This window comes from Rana temporaria, chromosome 1 (genome assembly GCF_905171775.1).
Source record: "Rana temporaria chromosome 1, aRanTem1.1, whole genome shotgun sequence".
NCBI classification, from domain to species: Eukaryota; Metazoa; Chordata; class Amphibia; order Anura; family Ranidae; genus Rana; species Rana temporaria.
In genome coordinates, this window is record NC_053489.1 from 534,810,623 (window position 1) to 534,826,368 (window position 15,746).

At 42.0% G+C, this 15,746-nt stretch overlaps 1 protein-coding gene across 14 annotated transcripts in view; it reads left to right on the forward strand.

The window, feature by feature from the left end:
• The window catches only part of RAPGEF2 (Rap guanine nucleotide exchange factor 2), a 336,977-nt gene that overhangs the window by 244,325 nt on the left and 76,906 nt on the right, over nt 1–15,746 (forward strand). The gene's annotated exons all lie outside the window — the stretch shown is intronic.

Sequence of the window (15,746 nt, forward strand, 5' to 3'; positions counted from 1 at the left end):
GAACTCGGATTTACAGGCTGCAAATGACAGCAGCTGGTACATGTTGATTGTGCGCCCCTACTTATTTCATTTTCAAGCATCTCCTTTTCTGTTTCCTTAGCAACAGAGTATCCCAAATGTCTTCATTTTCATATTCCTTTAAACGGAATTCTGTTCTAATCAGTATGCATTTACATACATTTGTTGAGAATTTTGTATGTGTTCCTATGCTGTTGGATTTTTTGCACATTTTGCATGCAAATTTGTGTTTCTATATTTATCGCATTTGTAATCGTAAGTTGCACATTTTGTAGTTTGTCAGGCATTGAAGTTTTAATGAAAAACATTGTGCCCTTCACCAAGGGTGATAATTACGGGTTTCTATGGTGACGGGAATAAAATTACATAGCTTGAGTAGATATGGTACCTTACAGCATGCATCCTCTCTCTTTCTCCCAAAGCGTGAGCATATATTTAATTCTGCTTCATTTAACTGTTTAACTGTTTAATTTCTAGCTAGGTTAGATAATGCCCCTGGCAGTGTTTAACCTCTGCCATGATAATTGTATAACATGGGGTGGTTTCATCTGTGATTTGGTGTTTATTTTTATCTGGTCTTTGGCACAGCAAGGGTTAAGTAGATTGTTCGCTTGCGTTTTATAATTGATCCCATGAGTCAGCTCCACTTTTGTCACACAGTAATCCCTATGTTTGTTTGAAATGCGCACATAGGCAGAACACCAAAACTACTTTTGAGCTAAAATAAGTGAAACCGGATTGGCCGAAAAGTAGCAGTCCCCGCGGCCCTGTACTGTCAATAGTCGGTTGCCCAGCTTGTAATTTTGGGTGTTATCTTGGCATACATAAGTGAAATAGATCTGCGTTAGGAATGCAGTAATTGGCATGGCGCATCATGTGGTTGTCGTGTGGTCACGTTTCCTTGGCTGTATAGTGGGTCAGGGAGGGATAAACTGATGCGCGCCGTAGGCCAGGGCACAAACGGTGGCATGTGGTGTTTTGATTTGAATGTTTCCCCCATCCAGCAGCACTCTCCTTATTCTCTCTCTGTCTCTCTCTGGTCGTCTTGCCTCACTACAATACAGGTCATTGAGTCCAAAGATCTGCTTGCACACGGCTCCTTTAAAGCGGGTGTGATTGTTAAGGATATGAATAGTGTTTTCAGACAAGCCATTCCGGTCACATGACTGCTGTAATGACGCATTACAGGGGACTTTTATTTTGTGGTTTTGTCACAGAATCCTTTTTGGAAGAAATTTACTTTATGTAAAAACTACTAAAGAAAAGTCAACATGGTTTTGGTTTGTAAAACTTCTGGTGCATAAAATCTTAATTTTTTTACAAATGTTTACAGGCGTTTTATAAATCTATTGGTAATCCATTCATATCATAATATATACCCTTTCCTCTGTTATATACACAAGGTAATGGACTTCTTTCACAACCCTTGCAGAAAGACATTCATAATAAAAAATGTTGAGACGGTACCTTAGTTGAAGGTTATCTAGAATTAAAAAATATAATCTGTTCTGTATGTTTACTGACAAGCAGAACAGGACACCAACAGCATGGAAATCTGCTGAAGAAATCCAATTTCTTATTCTGAATGTCATGATATATCTATACTTTTGTGTTTCATAGACCTGCTCTCTTTAATGTGTATTTGGGGAACTAAAACAAATTGTGTAATGCCTCGTACACACGGACGGACATGTCCGCTCGGAGATTTCTGTCTGATGGTTGTACACACCATCAGACAGAAATCCGCGCGGACACGGTGACGTGCGCGGCCCTGGAAGGTCAATGCTTCCACGCATGCGTCGAATCACTTTGACGCATGCGCGAGGGCTTTCGGCCGAGCGGACAGGTACGGTGAGTCTGTACAGACGACCGAACATGTCTGACGGACAGGCTTCCAGCGGACATGTTTCTTAGCATGCTAAGAAACATGTCCGACGGACAGGCTTCCAGCGGACATGTTTCTTAGCATGCTAAGAAACATTTGTCCGCTGGAAACCTGTCCGATCCGCTGGAAAATTGTCCGGTTGGACGTACAGAAGACCGAACATGTCCGCTGAAACTGGTCTGCGGACCAGTTTCAGCGGACATGTTCGGTCGTGTGTACGGGGCCTTAGTATTTGGGTATGAAGCATTGTTTCCAGCGTTTAATATCGAACCTGCATTTCTGTGGTTAAAGACTATATGGCTTAGAGCAGCCTTTCTCAACCTTTTACACACAGAGGAACCCTTGAAAAAAATTACTTTATGTACATTTAGGCAGGTGTACTACGTTCTCCACTGCAGACGGCACGCTTCGGTAGCGGCATTGTTGTTTGGAGAGGAAGTCAAGAGGAAAGTTTCTCTATGATTTCCTGGGCCACTGGGAAAGCTATCCTATTGGAAGTTGCTACTTCATGTGACCCTAGCAGCCATCTTGGGTCAGGCAGAGCCTATTTAAGACCCTGACTTTTAGGTTTGGTGGCTTTTACAAGTTGGTACAGTAGGGAAAGCTATAATGCCTGTTGAGGACAGTACTGGCGGTAGGGGAAGCGTAGGGTTGCAACTCCTTTGGACATCATCCCATTTGGGAAATAGACGCCCAGGCCACACTCTGCTCTCTTTACAGATGCTGTCAGTTCGGCTGATACCCACTCTTTTCACATTACTGGAAACAGTGAGTAGACCTGGTTGGGCTCCCTTCCCACTGGGTTTGTTTTGAACTGTTGCTGTATTTCAATACAGGTTTTTCCATTGCACCTGAATTATTGCCACCCCACCTACCTACACCACATGGTACATTAGTGTGATGGTCCGTGAGAAGAATGCTCCTTACACTTATGGACATTGGAAAAAATTACCCCCTTAAAGATGGTTAAAAAGATCAATGGTGTCAGTGGGAACTTATCTGACAGGCAGGCATTGCTTAAAGCGGAGTTCCACCCAAAAGTGGAACTTCCGCTTAATCCACTCCTTGCCCCCTTACATGCCACATTTGGCATGTCATTTTTTTGGGGGGGAGTGGGGGCTTCAGGAGGAATGGGACTTCCTGTCCCACTTCCTCCTTCCGCCGAGGGGCTGCAAAGGCCTTTTGGCAGCTCCTCCCTGTAGGGCGATTGCCTGGGACACGTGACAGGTCCCAGGCGATCGCCTGTCCAATCAAATGGCGCAGCGCCGCTCGGGCATGGGCAGTGGGTGCCCAGCCGTGAAGCCGAAAGCTGTCAGGGCCGGGTGCCCACAGTTCCAGTGGAGGCGCCGGTGGTGAAGGGGGGGGACCGTAACGAAGCTCCCAGCAGCACGTCACTGGACCAGGGAACAGGTAAGTTTATGTTTATTAAAAGCCAGCAGCTTCATTTTTTGTAGCTGCTGACTTTTTATAAACATTAAAAAAAAGTCTGGAAACACCCCTTTAATGCTGAATGAACCTCTAGCAACCTTTGTAGGGATCTTAGGGTTCCATGGAAACCCTGATTTAGAGTCTAGGCAATGGTCTCTATTTACCAAGAGATATCTGTGTACCCATAGCAGCCAGTTAGAAACCATCTTCATTATTCTGCTCAGTCCAAGCTGCTGAAAGATGAATAGTGATTGGTCACCAGATCTTTTCTCTGCTTCTTTGAGTGCTGATATCTTCTATAGATTAGTGTAATGGTGAATAGGTCCTGTATGAGTATTGAAAGACAACTATCCAAGCGTGTAGCAAATATTAAATATATAACTGCTTATCATCAATTTTTTTTTCTAGTCTTTCGAATAGACATATATATTTGAATCTTTTAATAGGTGATAACAAAACACGTACAGTGTTTGTATGTGCCTGTCAGTCAATTAACAAGTCCTCCCACCAACAATATGACACATTTCAGTTTCTCTGAATTGAGTAGAAGTAATCACTTCTAATCCTTCAAAACATTTGGTGACACTGAAGGTACTGACTCTATTTTATGGTATATATGATACATACATTGCAGCTGGTTTGGAGGTGTGATCAGATGATAGTACCATGTTGTTGGCATTTAATTAGCAAGTATTACCGTTTGGTTTCTCACAGCTCTGTTGTTAGAGATAACTAGAGTCGCTGACACTTGGCTATCTGTAGAACTTGGGTTGCTTAGCAACATATTAATGTTTCGGCAACTACCACAAAGCCATGTTGAGAATAAGATGACAAGAATTAAATGGTAGTCAAATCGTACCTGACACAAAGCGGACTTCAGGTGCTGGTTTTAACTATCCTGGTCGTGAAAAAAAAAATACATATATATATGGGTGGTGCGTGATGTTTTTTTCCCTCCTTCACCCTTTTGGTTTTCCAATCTCTACAATACTTTGGGAAATAAACCCATGTGTCAAAGTGCTCAGTGTATCTGGAGATATATGCAGCAAAGTGATATGCAGAACCTTACTTGTCTTGTAAAATCTGAGCTTACTCCAGCTACTTGAACCTCTTTGGTATTTATTTAATGTAAACATCAGTCATATTTGTCCATAGCTGAAAGTATGGGAAGGGGGGACTCTGCAATGCTTGATTTTTATAAGGAAATTGAGATCTTGCATCATCTGCAATAAATGTGCATCGCTCTGTGCTTTAGTCCTTTAACATTTGCTCTCCAAAAATGAAATTTTTGTTGCAGGGGGTGGCTAAAATATAACTTGTATAGCCAATCACATAGGCAGGAAATGATGTTTCTGGGGAGTGGTCAGTACACACTCGGTGTAAAGAACAACTCCAGGTAGCCATATTGCATTGCATTCTCAGAAAATTACAGTGGCCGCAGTTAGAAAAGGAAAGGTAATTTTTAATAACATTCAATTACAATATTCTTAGATATGTGCTATATTATCTTTTTTTTTTATTTGCTATTCCCCCCCCCCCCCCCCATGAAAGTGGAGTTACTCTTTAAAGAACTTGCAAGTACAGAACTGCACTTTACTATTTTTGCTGGCTATTTTCCAAGGCTAATTTGAACGCTTTTGTTAACAAAAAGGGCATTGGTAGTTGGGCACAGCCATGTTGAAGAAGTACCAATCAATTTTTTGGGGAAAATACCATTCACTTTTTTTGTAATTGAATTTAATGTTGCTTAAATAGCAATAACAAAAAGCTGTCTGGTGTTGATGGTTACCCAGAATCCATGGCTGGTTTATTCACAAATACTAGCTGGCCGGGAATCTTTTATTTTATGAGAGCAGTTCAGCTGGTGGGGGCATCAAGGTGTCAGGGCAATATTGTCTGTTCATCATGCTGAACGGTCATCACAATTCACTCTGGATCTGCATTTCTGAACAATGTGGATAATGATTATGGATTTACGTTGTGGGACATTGTTTACTTTTTTTTTCATCAAATCTTTATTAAAAAGATGTCGGGTCCATTTTTTTTACATTATTTTGGGAAAGAGTAATAGGGGGGTCCCGTCCCTTTTCTGGCCACCCAGGCAGCGTGCCTGGATAAGGGTTTGCTATGAAATTTTTAGGGCGATCTCACATCCCCCCCCCCCCACAAAAGTGGAGTTACTCTTTAAAGAACTTGCAAGTACAGAAAAATAACTGATCTACTAAAACTGCACTCAACTTTTTGCGTAGGCATAAACATTTGCCTTAAACGTAGTTTTTATCCTGTTCCGGATCCCTCCGTGCAGTTTCCCCAAACCTCTAGTTGGGTAGTACTTACTGCGTAACAATGGACAGCACAGTCTCCATCGGCTGGCAGTTGGCTATAAGGATCAAAAAGGCAGGAGCAGAGGGGTGGCTTGTCGTCCTAGGCTGTGTGCATGCTGACGCATGTTATTTCAGGAGTTACCCCAAACCTGAGAATTGGCCTAGCACTGAGGGGATCAGAATCATCAATAGGAATGAGCAATGTTATTCATTGAGAGGCATACTTTATTGTAAGTTTTCACCTTGGTAGGACAAATCTATGGAAAATGAAAGTCTTTATTATCGCCTTCAGTAGGCTGACAACACACACACACAGAATGTTTGTGGATTGAATGTTGTCAGCCACACCCAGTGTATTTGGCTAAACTACTTGTCCACTCCAAGTCTCTCTAGAACATAAAGGCTAATCATTCTGTATATTGAAATAACATCTATATGGGCATAACAGGCTGCTTGAGGTAACACTGCAAGTGTGCAGAGGGCACTGCAATAGCTCTGAATTTCGGACAAGATCAACAGCTTTTTTGTTCACTTGTCAAACCGGTATATCAAAATGATTCAAATGGTAAATAAAACAGACCAGAAGTGATCAGAGATGTTAATTGTTAGGGTTTACATATTCTTTAAACTAACATCTGATTTAACAGACTGATAACACATTTCCTGTTAGGAAAGCCTTGAGTCATTACAAAAGCGACACCCATGTTTCCGAATATATGGATGTATTTCACGTATATACATTTTTATGTACATTGTCCATTGTATAAAAGTTTTTGTTAGGGAGGGAAAGGTTAAAATCTCAGTAGGATTCTCATTACGTGGGCATTTTATGTTTGAGATGTGCTCACTCACCTTCTCCTTTCTCCATAATTGTGGTATACAAGAGCCCTCACAGTTCATTGAGAACTACAAGTCGTCTGCCACACTGGCACACCAGACTTTTAGTTTATTCATTAACAGACTGCTGTCCACCTGCACAGCCAAGCTATTTTTGAAAAGTGACAGCGTGAGTGGGGAGAAAATCACTTTCCCACTGTCATGGGGCTTCTAGGGAGGCAGACCCGGAGCATGTTACACATTACATCCATATATAAGGGTGTAATGTGTAACATGCTCTGAAAACTGAGTCTGTCCTTTAAGGCTGAGGTCAACTTTAAGGTGCTTGCAGACATCAGAGACTGTCCACCTGATATTTTTGTTTTATACTGGGGAACACAGTCGGTGTTGATGGGAGAATACCACCTGTGGAGCTATTGTGTTCTCCTGGGGAGCCGGGAGAACGCACAGTAATTATCGCTAGGAGCTATAGCTGCTGTCAATTACTGCATGGAAAATCCAACAGGCTGGTTTTAGCCAAGTTGATTGAGCAGTCAGCCTGCCCATACTTGGTTCAGCTTGTCCCTGCTGATCTGGCCAAGATTTAATTATCTATGGCCAGCTTAAAGCCTGGTGCACACTAAATGTTTTTTTTTTGTACAACAAAAAAAGCTGACAGCTCTGGTCGGAGCCGCTGTACCAACCATTCAATGTTATTACAGCTATCTCCCCCACTGAGCTGTTGTGTTCTGACAGTGGGGTGGCCATTGGCCGAGAGCACTTCTTGGGAGCCAGTCAGCTGCTGGTTTTCCACCATGCTCGTCTGACAGAATCTGGCCAAACTCTTGGCTTCTGTTGGGCCGGGTGCTATATACACAGGCTGACGGCTGTTTTTTATTTAACTGGCCAATCTACGGACTTTCGGCTGTGTGTATAGGGGTTTAAGTGTGCCCATAATCCTCTACGTGATCTTTTTCTCTGGGAGAGCTGATGTCTACTCAAGTGAAACAGGAGATAAATGCTAAGTGCTCCTCCTCCACTTTTCATAGAGATAAACGTAGATGTTCTTGTGATATAGTCACATATGTTGGCACTGTAATCATTCAGTAGCCAACTTATGCATAGCTCAGAATCCATTGTAATGTCTGTAGGTAGCGACAGGGTTTGCTCATATAGCATGGGCCGGCTCTCTTGTACTGGTTCCATTGTCCACGTTGTCTTGTAGGGACAATATTGTTTACATTCTTTAATATAGCAAAAAAAAAATATTGAAAATGTAATTTAAATCTAAAAGGAAGGTTTTAAATCTTAAAATAAAGAATGTTTTATTCCAATTTCCTGTCTGTTCTGTCTACGCTGACATGCGTAGCCGAATACCATTTAGCTGACATTAAGTTATTATGGAGAGTGAACGATGCAAATAATAAAGTGTTTGCTCATATTAGCTTGATTCTCCAGAGCATTTGGTGGAGGGACAGGAACTTTGCAGATTCTAATATATTTATAGACCTTGTGCCAAGCTGTGAATTATAATATATCAAGCCTTCCATAAATTACCTTTATATGCCTATGATTACATGGAAGAAGACTTTATTTTAGGTTGTCAATATACAGATGTACGTGGAGGTCAGAGAGATTTATTATCGACAAACGTTTTTCTTGGTTTATTTAGTACTAGTTATTGTGAAGTGATTTGCCATTCTCTTTTGTGAAAGGTTCTTGGGGGACCGAGTGCTATAAATCCAGTAGACATGACAGTGTTCAGTGTCTTTCTGGCCGTGTAACCTCTGCGGACTTGTGAAAACCACATTCAGGATAATTTACTCGGGCTTTTACTTTTTGAAGAGTTAAGCTTAAAATATTTGGAATGCAATTCACAGTTTCTTATTTTTCTCCTGAGGATACGCTTGTATGCTTCAACTATTCTGACATTTTTCTTTTTTTTCTTTAATCGTATATCGCATTAACTGGAAAGAGAGATGTTTTGGAATAAATGGATGGAGTGAGATAATGAAAAAGATCAGTAAATAGAGGAAACCCAGGAATGGCTTGAGAAGAAGGCAGGTTCTTTTTTTAAAGCAATGGGATAAGGCATAGGTGTGTGCACCTTCAAAGCTCATATACAGTATAGATATATAATATATATTTATTCTATATATGGCAGTAGAGCAGTGGACGGTGTCAGTAGTTTTTTTTTTTTATTATCAAAACTTTTTCACTAGTTTATTATTTTTTACAATATTTTTTTTTACAATTTATTATTTATTTTTACAATTTTTTTAGAAGCCCCATTGGGGGGGGGCTTTGGTGACATATCAGGGGTTCAAACAGACACCTGATGTCTTATTTTTGAGCTAGAGAAAGGGACATAGCTGGCACACCCTGTGCGCATGCCTAATGCCTATGGGATAAGAGAAAGTAGGTGTTCACCTAATTACCTACAAAACTTTAACCAATACAAATCAGCAAGCCTGTGTATATTTACGCCCCCTATGGAATTTGTAAATCTTACTCGGTTGATAGGAGGGTTTCAGATAAAGATGTAACATGTATGTCAGAGGTGAATCTGTGTTATCGCAATGGTCTGTAAGAAGAAGTTTGCATGATTAGCATTTGTTACAGACACTGGTAGAGCTCTCCTTAAAGAAGATAGGACATTCTCATATGTGACTTTTCCAAAGGTGTCCATATGGTGATAGGTCCTCAGCAAAGTTAGGTTGTGCTGACTTCTTCAATTGGTGCTTAAAGTGGTTGTAAAGGTAAAAAAAAAAAAAAAAAAATCCCCTAAATGCCTTTTTTTTTACCTTAGTGCAGTCCTCCTTCACTTACCTCATCCTTCGTTTTTGCTTTTAAATGTCCTTATTTCTTCTGATAAATCCTCACTTCCTGTTCTTCTGTCTGTAACTACACATCGTAATGTGAGCCTTTCTCCCTGGTGTGGAGAAAGCCTCTTGAGGGGGGAGGGTGCAAGCAGGCAAGTCAGGACACTCTCTACTTTGCAGAGTAAGGAGCTGTGTGTTAGTGGGCGTCCTGACACTCCTGCTCGCCCCCTACCCCCTTTAAGAGGCTTTCTCCACACCAGGGAGAAAGCCTTGCATTACTGAGTGGAGTTAGACAGAAGAACAGGAAGTGAGGATTTCTCAGAAGAAATGAGGACATTTAAAAGCAAAATGGACGGATGAGGTAAGTGAAGGAGGACTGCACTAAGGTAAAGGAAGCTATTTAAGGGAAAACAAATTACCTTTACAACCCCTTTAATATACAGTCCATAACACATCTGTTAAAATTAGACCATCTGAATCTTGCCCCTAAGCTGCAGGGTGTCCTTTAGGAGTTCAGTTCACAGGAGGTTTGGTGAACTTGGTGGGAAGTCTGTAAAAACCTATGAAGAAATAATTCCGGACGGCTGCACTTTCAAAAATCCTTTTATTGAAGCTTCATATGACAAGTGGTTGACAGATGGAGCAGGGGACAAAGAGGTAGATGCGTTTCGCGCAAATATCAGTGCTTAGTCATAAAAACATAGCGCTGAACACAGCTGTCTGGTGTCAATAGTTACCCAGAATCCATGGCTGGTTTATTCACAAATACTAGCTGGCCGGGAATCTTTCATTTTATGAGTGCAGTTCAGCTGGTGGGGGCATCAAGGTGTCAGGGCAATATTGTCTGTTCATCATGCTGAAGGATCATCACAATTCACTCTGGATTTGCATTTCTGAACAATGTGGACGATGATGGATTTACGTTGTGGGACATTGTTTCCTTTTTTTTTTCATCAAATCTTTATTAAAAAAAAAAAAATATATATTCTCCATGTCAGGGTCCATTTTTTTACATTATTTTGGGAAAGAGTAATAGAGGGGTACACACGTACCTCATATGCTTTCCCTACTGGATGGCGGAATATCCTTCTTATAAAGGGGGTTTCCATATTCAGATAAGGAAGTTCAAAGTTGCTGCTCTCGTCCCTTTTCTGGCCACCCAGGCAGCGGGCCTGGATAAGGGTTTGCTATGAATTTTTAGGGGGATCCCACATTAGTATTTTTTGTATTTAAGGGACAGTTTACAGGTTTTTTTTAATTGTTGGGGGGAAAAAAAAACGGTGTAGGGTTGCCATTAACAGTTAATACCAGGTCAGTTTGTTTGGCGGTTTGCTAAATTGTCAGTGTGCTAGGTTTGGGTGGAACTCTCATCCCTAGTGGCTCAGTCTTTATGCATAGTCAACTTTATGCCTTCATTTAATCTTTTAGAATACTGTAAAAAAACATTTGGGATCAACATGCTGGATATTCATAGTGGAATAAACATAACCATAACTAAAAGTGTTAACATTTTTGTGTATTCAGTTTATAGAAAATGAATTGCCATGGTTTAAGATTAGCTGTCTACACAAAAGGAATAATAATTAAGAAGCATAATCTCCCAGAAATACCATGCTCTCCATAGCTTTCTGAGACCTTATCGTGTCAAAGTATATAAGCATTTCAAAGCTGGTCTTTTTCATCATTTTGTTAATGTGAATATTTTATGCTGTATCCAACAGGAAAGCAACAATGTAATGTGTGTGTGGAACACAAGCCATGACATTCATTGCTTTCCTAAATAGAAAGGACTTGTCAATACAGTTATATAGTATATGCAGGGCCGTATTTTTGGAGAAAAGAAATAGCAGAAATTTGAAAATGAAAATAGGCTAGAATGGTACTGATTGTAAAGTCTGAAGTGACATTGAAATATGACTCTAAAGGTCAGAGGTTGTGTATTTACATGTAAGAGAATTTGTGTCTATTGTATAGCATTCCCTTTGTAAAGATGTGAACCAGACCAGTAGAAAATCCCAAGAAGGAGGCAGTCCGCGGTCCTACTTGTTAATCCTCTCTTACTGTGTGCAAACTTTAAAGTGTTTGTAAAGGTTCTTTTTTTTTTCAAAATAATAATTGTTATACTTTCCATGCATTGGTTTTGCACAGAGTGGCCCCTAACCTCCTTTTCTATGATGACGGAGGAAAATTCTATTTTTCTTCCGTATAAAAAATGGAACGGACGTAAATGTCAGCAGGTGATCCGATTACATCTGATCCGCTGACATACGCAAATATACCACAAAGCAGCATGTGAAACGCAATGCATGCTGGAGAAGATTAAAAAAAGGATGAGAAACTGAAGAAAAAGCAATGGAAAAACCGACGTTTGCGGATGTAAAATGGACGTTTGCGGACATTTTTCACCCAAAAAAAGGAACGGAACTGAACGAAAAAAAGAAAATGGAACCTCTGTGAAAGAGCCCACAATTCGAATCTTGGCTGGTTCAGCAGGAACCGGCCCAGATTTTAACCATTAATGGGCAGGCTGAATGTACCAAGTTGATCGATCCACTTTGGTACAACCAGACTGCAGGATTCATTACGATAATCACAAGTGGCTGCTATAGATGCTAGTGACAATCACTGTCTTCTCGCAGCAGGAACGGTACACCCATGCGATCCAATTCCTGTCTGATTTCACAGTTCGCTATTTGACCTGCGAACCGATTTGAGGGAGCCATTAGCTTTACATTGACACCTGCAGGAGTTTCGCAGAGAGCAGTGTGATCCCACATTGCACAAGTGTGAACTGAGACTTAGCCCAGGTTCACACTGGGCTGTGCGAGTGAAGCTGAACTTGCACGATTTCACTCCCGCTGGCAGTCCCGATTTCCGCCGCGATTTAAGAGACATCTGTGCAGGTAGTCGCAAAATCGCAAAAAGTAGTACAGGAACTTCTTTTTTAAATCGGTGCAGCGCTGCAGATGCGGCGTCGCACCGATTAGGACGGTGCCGTTGTCGGCAAATCATGCCGATTTGACATGTGAAATCGCATCTCAAATCAAACCAAATCGTACCCAGTGTGAACCTGGGCTTAAACGCAAACCACCAAAATCGACCAAGCTGATTTGAACCAACCCTTAAGATCTAAATCTGCTAGTGCATCTAACACCACCTTCTCCCGAAAATGAACATTGCTGCTGTCCAAAGGCGTCTCCATTGCACCTTTACACAGAAAGTGTTACTGGCTGAATCACCAGGTGAAAATAAAAAATAAAGAAAAATGCAGCCACCGCATGCAAGAATACTGTAGGTACACTGCATTATGTTGGATTTTGTTTTTTTGGGTTTAATACTGCTTTACCTTTTAATAAACTTTGCATTATTTACATGTATGGCACGGAGCTCAGACACAAAGTGGGCATCGGCCTTCTTAGTCAGAACATGATTTGCTCTCTGACCCGAGTTGGCATTACACATGGGTGTCAGGTAGGTTATAGCATAGCATGGCCCTCTGTTTCTTACAGTGCAGGCAATGTGGTCTGTGTTTTATAAAGGATGAATAGAAATGTTGAGCCAAGTGCCCTTGTCTCTGACCGTGCTGCAGTCATGGAAAAGTTTATTTTAGCAGGGATTTCCAGCTGCATAAGGCACATTCGTCTGCATTAAAACATATTCTCGCTTCTAATACACTGCTACCATTTAACATGGAAACATTAACAGCATACCTGGTGTGCAGCCTTATGATAAACAGCGTCTGTTGATTTAAATGGGGGGCAGACTTTATTTTGGCCCGCGTTCATTTTTGTTGCTTGAAGGTGTGGCTGCCCCCACACTTAGTAAGCAGGGTGTGAGGGTAACACTTAAGACTGTCAGTCAGCAATCTCCTTGATATTGGCTTCTTTGCCCTTTCCCTGGGGTGCTCATAATACATTCATTGATTTGTTAGCGTGCAGTAGCTGGGCTTGCTGTGCAAATGTCTCTTACAATGAAGCTTTGTTGGCACTCGAGTGTGGTGGTACCAGCATGTGAGCTCCCACAAGGAACATACAGAGCAACGTGTTCTGCCTCTAGCTGCTATCATATCCCTTCTCCGTGGTTGTTGGGAGTTACAGCGCTCTGTTGCTGTGTGCGATTTTTGTTGTACACATTACTGGGATTTGAAATTATAGGGAAACTAGAGTGTCATTTCAGGGCGTTGTAGCATTTCTTATTGTTTTTTCACGTGACGTTCATATTTCAGACTTATCATTGTAGATTCTCTCTCTCTAGTGGCTGGCTTTTTTTTTTTGTGACCATGTGTCTGGTTGCGCCGCATGTAGCAATGGCATGAGCCCTTAAATGGGCTATTGTTGTCTAGCAGTCTGGGCAGACCGAGCAACATTAAGGCCTCATGCATATGGCGTTGAGCTGCTTTTTTTTTTTTTATAGCCTGTAAAATGGAGGTGTCAAACTTATTTTCATGGCATGAGTAATAATAATTGCCCTCAAAAGGCCATTTGTATCTGTAAGACTATATAAATATATCTACTCTCTGTCTTAAATAATTGCCTCTGCTCTCCATTATTACTGGTTGTAGTAATATCTTAAACTGTGAATGACGGGGGCAAACCAGCAAGGAGCCCACTCACACTCCTGTAGCAGATAATGCAAGTCTAAAAAGGAGGGTTGCACATTGCTGGTATCATCCACAAGAAACTTTATTGGAGACTGCTCAGACAGAACATGGTTCTGCCAAGGTTCTACCATGTGTTCTACCATGTGTTCTGTCAGTGTGCAACCCTCCTTTTCCACTTGCATATAATTGTATTGTTCTTATAATAATTTTAAGCACATTTCTATAGCACCCCACCCCCTCTTGTATCACATGTCAATAGTCTCCCCACCCTCCCTTACATCACAGTGTACCCCTTTTAGCTTGTGCTGCTGCCAGGAAGAAGCTGGGGGTGGTGCTGGGAAGCAGAAGATGCATGGTCTGGAGGAGGACCAGAGGAGAGCTTGGAGTTAGCTGCTGGAGTCAGTTTAATGCCGATATCAGGTGGAAATGAGAGGGTGCTGCGGCTGCACAGAGAGAAGAAACAATCTATAGGAGGTGTTCTGGCGTCGCCTTTGCTTCCAGTGGTTTTGGGGACAGAGACAAGCCTCTTGGCGGCTTCACGGAGAAGTGCAGGTTCTAACAAAGGAGTTATTTTCCCATCTCTGCTGCCAACAGCTGAGACAAGGTGGGGGCAGAGACTGGGAGGGTGCCACAGCTGCAGGTGAGTGTTTGACACACATGCTGTAAAAGCACCGCTACGTAAGTCTGTGTACATGCACATGTAGGCTTTTACAGGCGTATTAGAATAGGAACGCTCACAGGCAGGAAAAAAAAATCTCAAAGGCGTATTAAGGAGAGAAAAAATTCTTAACGTGACTAAACGTGTAAACACTATACATGTCTAAGAGTTTGAGCGTTCATGCATTCCAAAGCCCAAATTATTATTCTGAGCAATGGAATCCATTAACACTCAAAAAAACTTGACATGCGTAAACATGTCACTTTTTTGTCTTGCGGCGCACCAAAAAGACCTAAAAATTTCCATGGCACACCTGAAAAGATTAAAAAAAATTGTGGTCTGCTCTGTTGTGGGTGTGACTGGAGGAGGGAATTATGTCACGTTGAGGCACGCCGTGCTACACACCTCATTGGCTGGAAGTGCGGCACCCATCCTGGCACACTTCTGCCAGCCAGGCCGCAGCCTAATCGTATTCGCGATCTGAATTGGCAGGGTCTGGTGGCAACAAACATCAACCAATCCAATTCCGTATCACTTGCTCAGTGACAGTCAGCACTATGCTGGTGGAGCCACGGAGTCTTGCGGTGTAGTGCCGGTGTCCTGCTGAGAATTGTCCCCCGGTGGATTTTGCCTGCTCTGTCCTGCGCAGGTGCAACGCTTGCGTGTGCTTGCGCAGTAACGCTCCGAACAGACTTTCGAAAATAGCTGAACATCAACAAGCTGTGAATAACTGAGCACAATATTGTGCCACACGCTGACGCACACTCCCGAAGCTGGCTCCACTGTGTAAGGGGGGCGGGTGTATTACAATTATATTGGCACAAACTCCCCCATCAACAGTGCAAAACTCGCCCTTATTTTCATACACCCGCCCCCCTTGCAGACGATATAATAGTAATACACATGCCACGCCCCCCCGTGGCATGTGTATTACTATTATATCATCTGCAAGGGATCGGCTGTATGAAAAGAAGGGCGAGTTTTACACTGTTGATGTAGGAGTTTGTGCAATCCGCCCCTTATACGATTTAATTGTAATACACCCGCCCCCCTTGCAGAGTGGAGTGAGCTTCGGGAGCGTGCGGCAATGAATATCACAATGCCCTGTTCATTGCGCAGGTGCAGTCTACAGCTCATGCACAGCTCTTGATGTTCGCAAATTTTTGGAGCTGGACCACTGCGCCTGTGCAGTCCA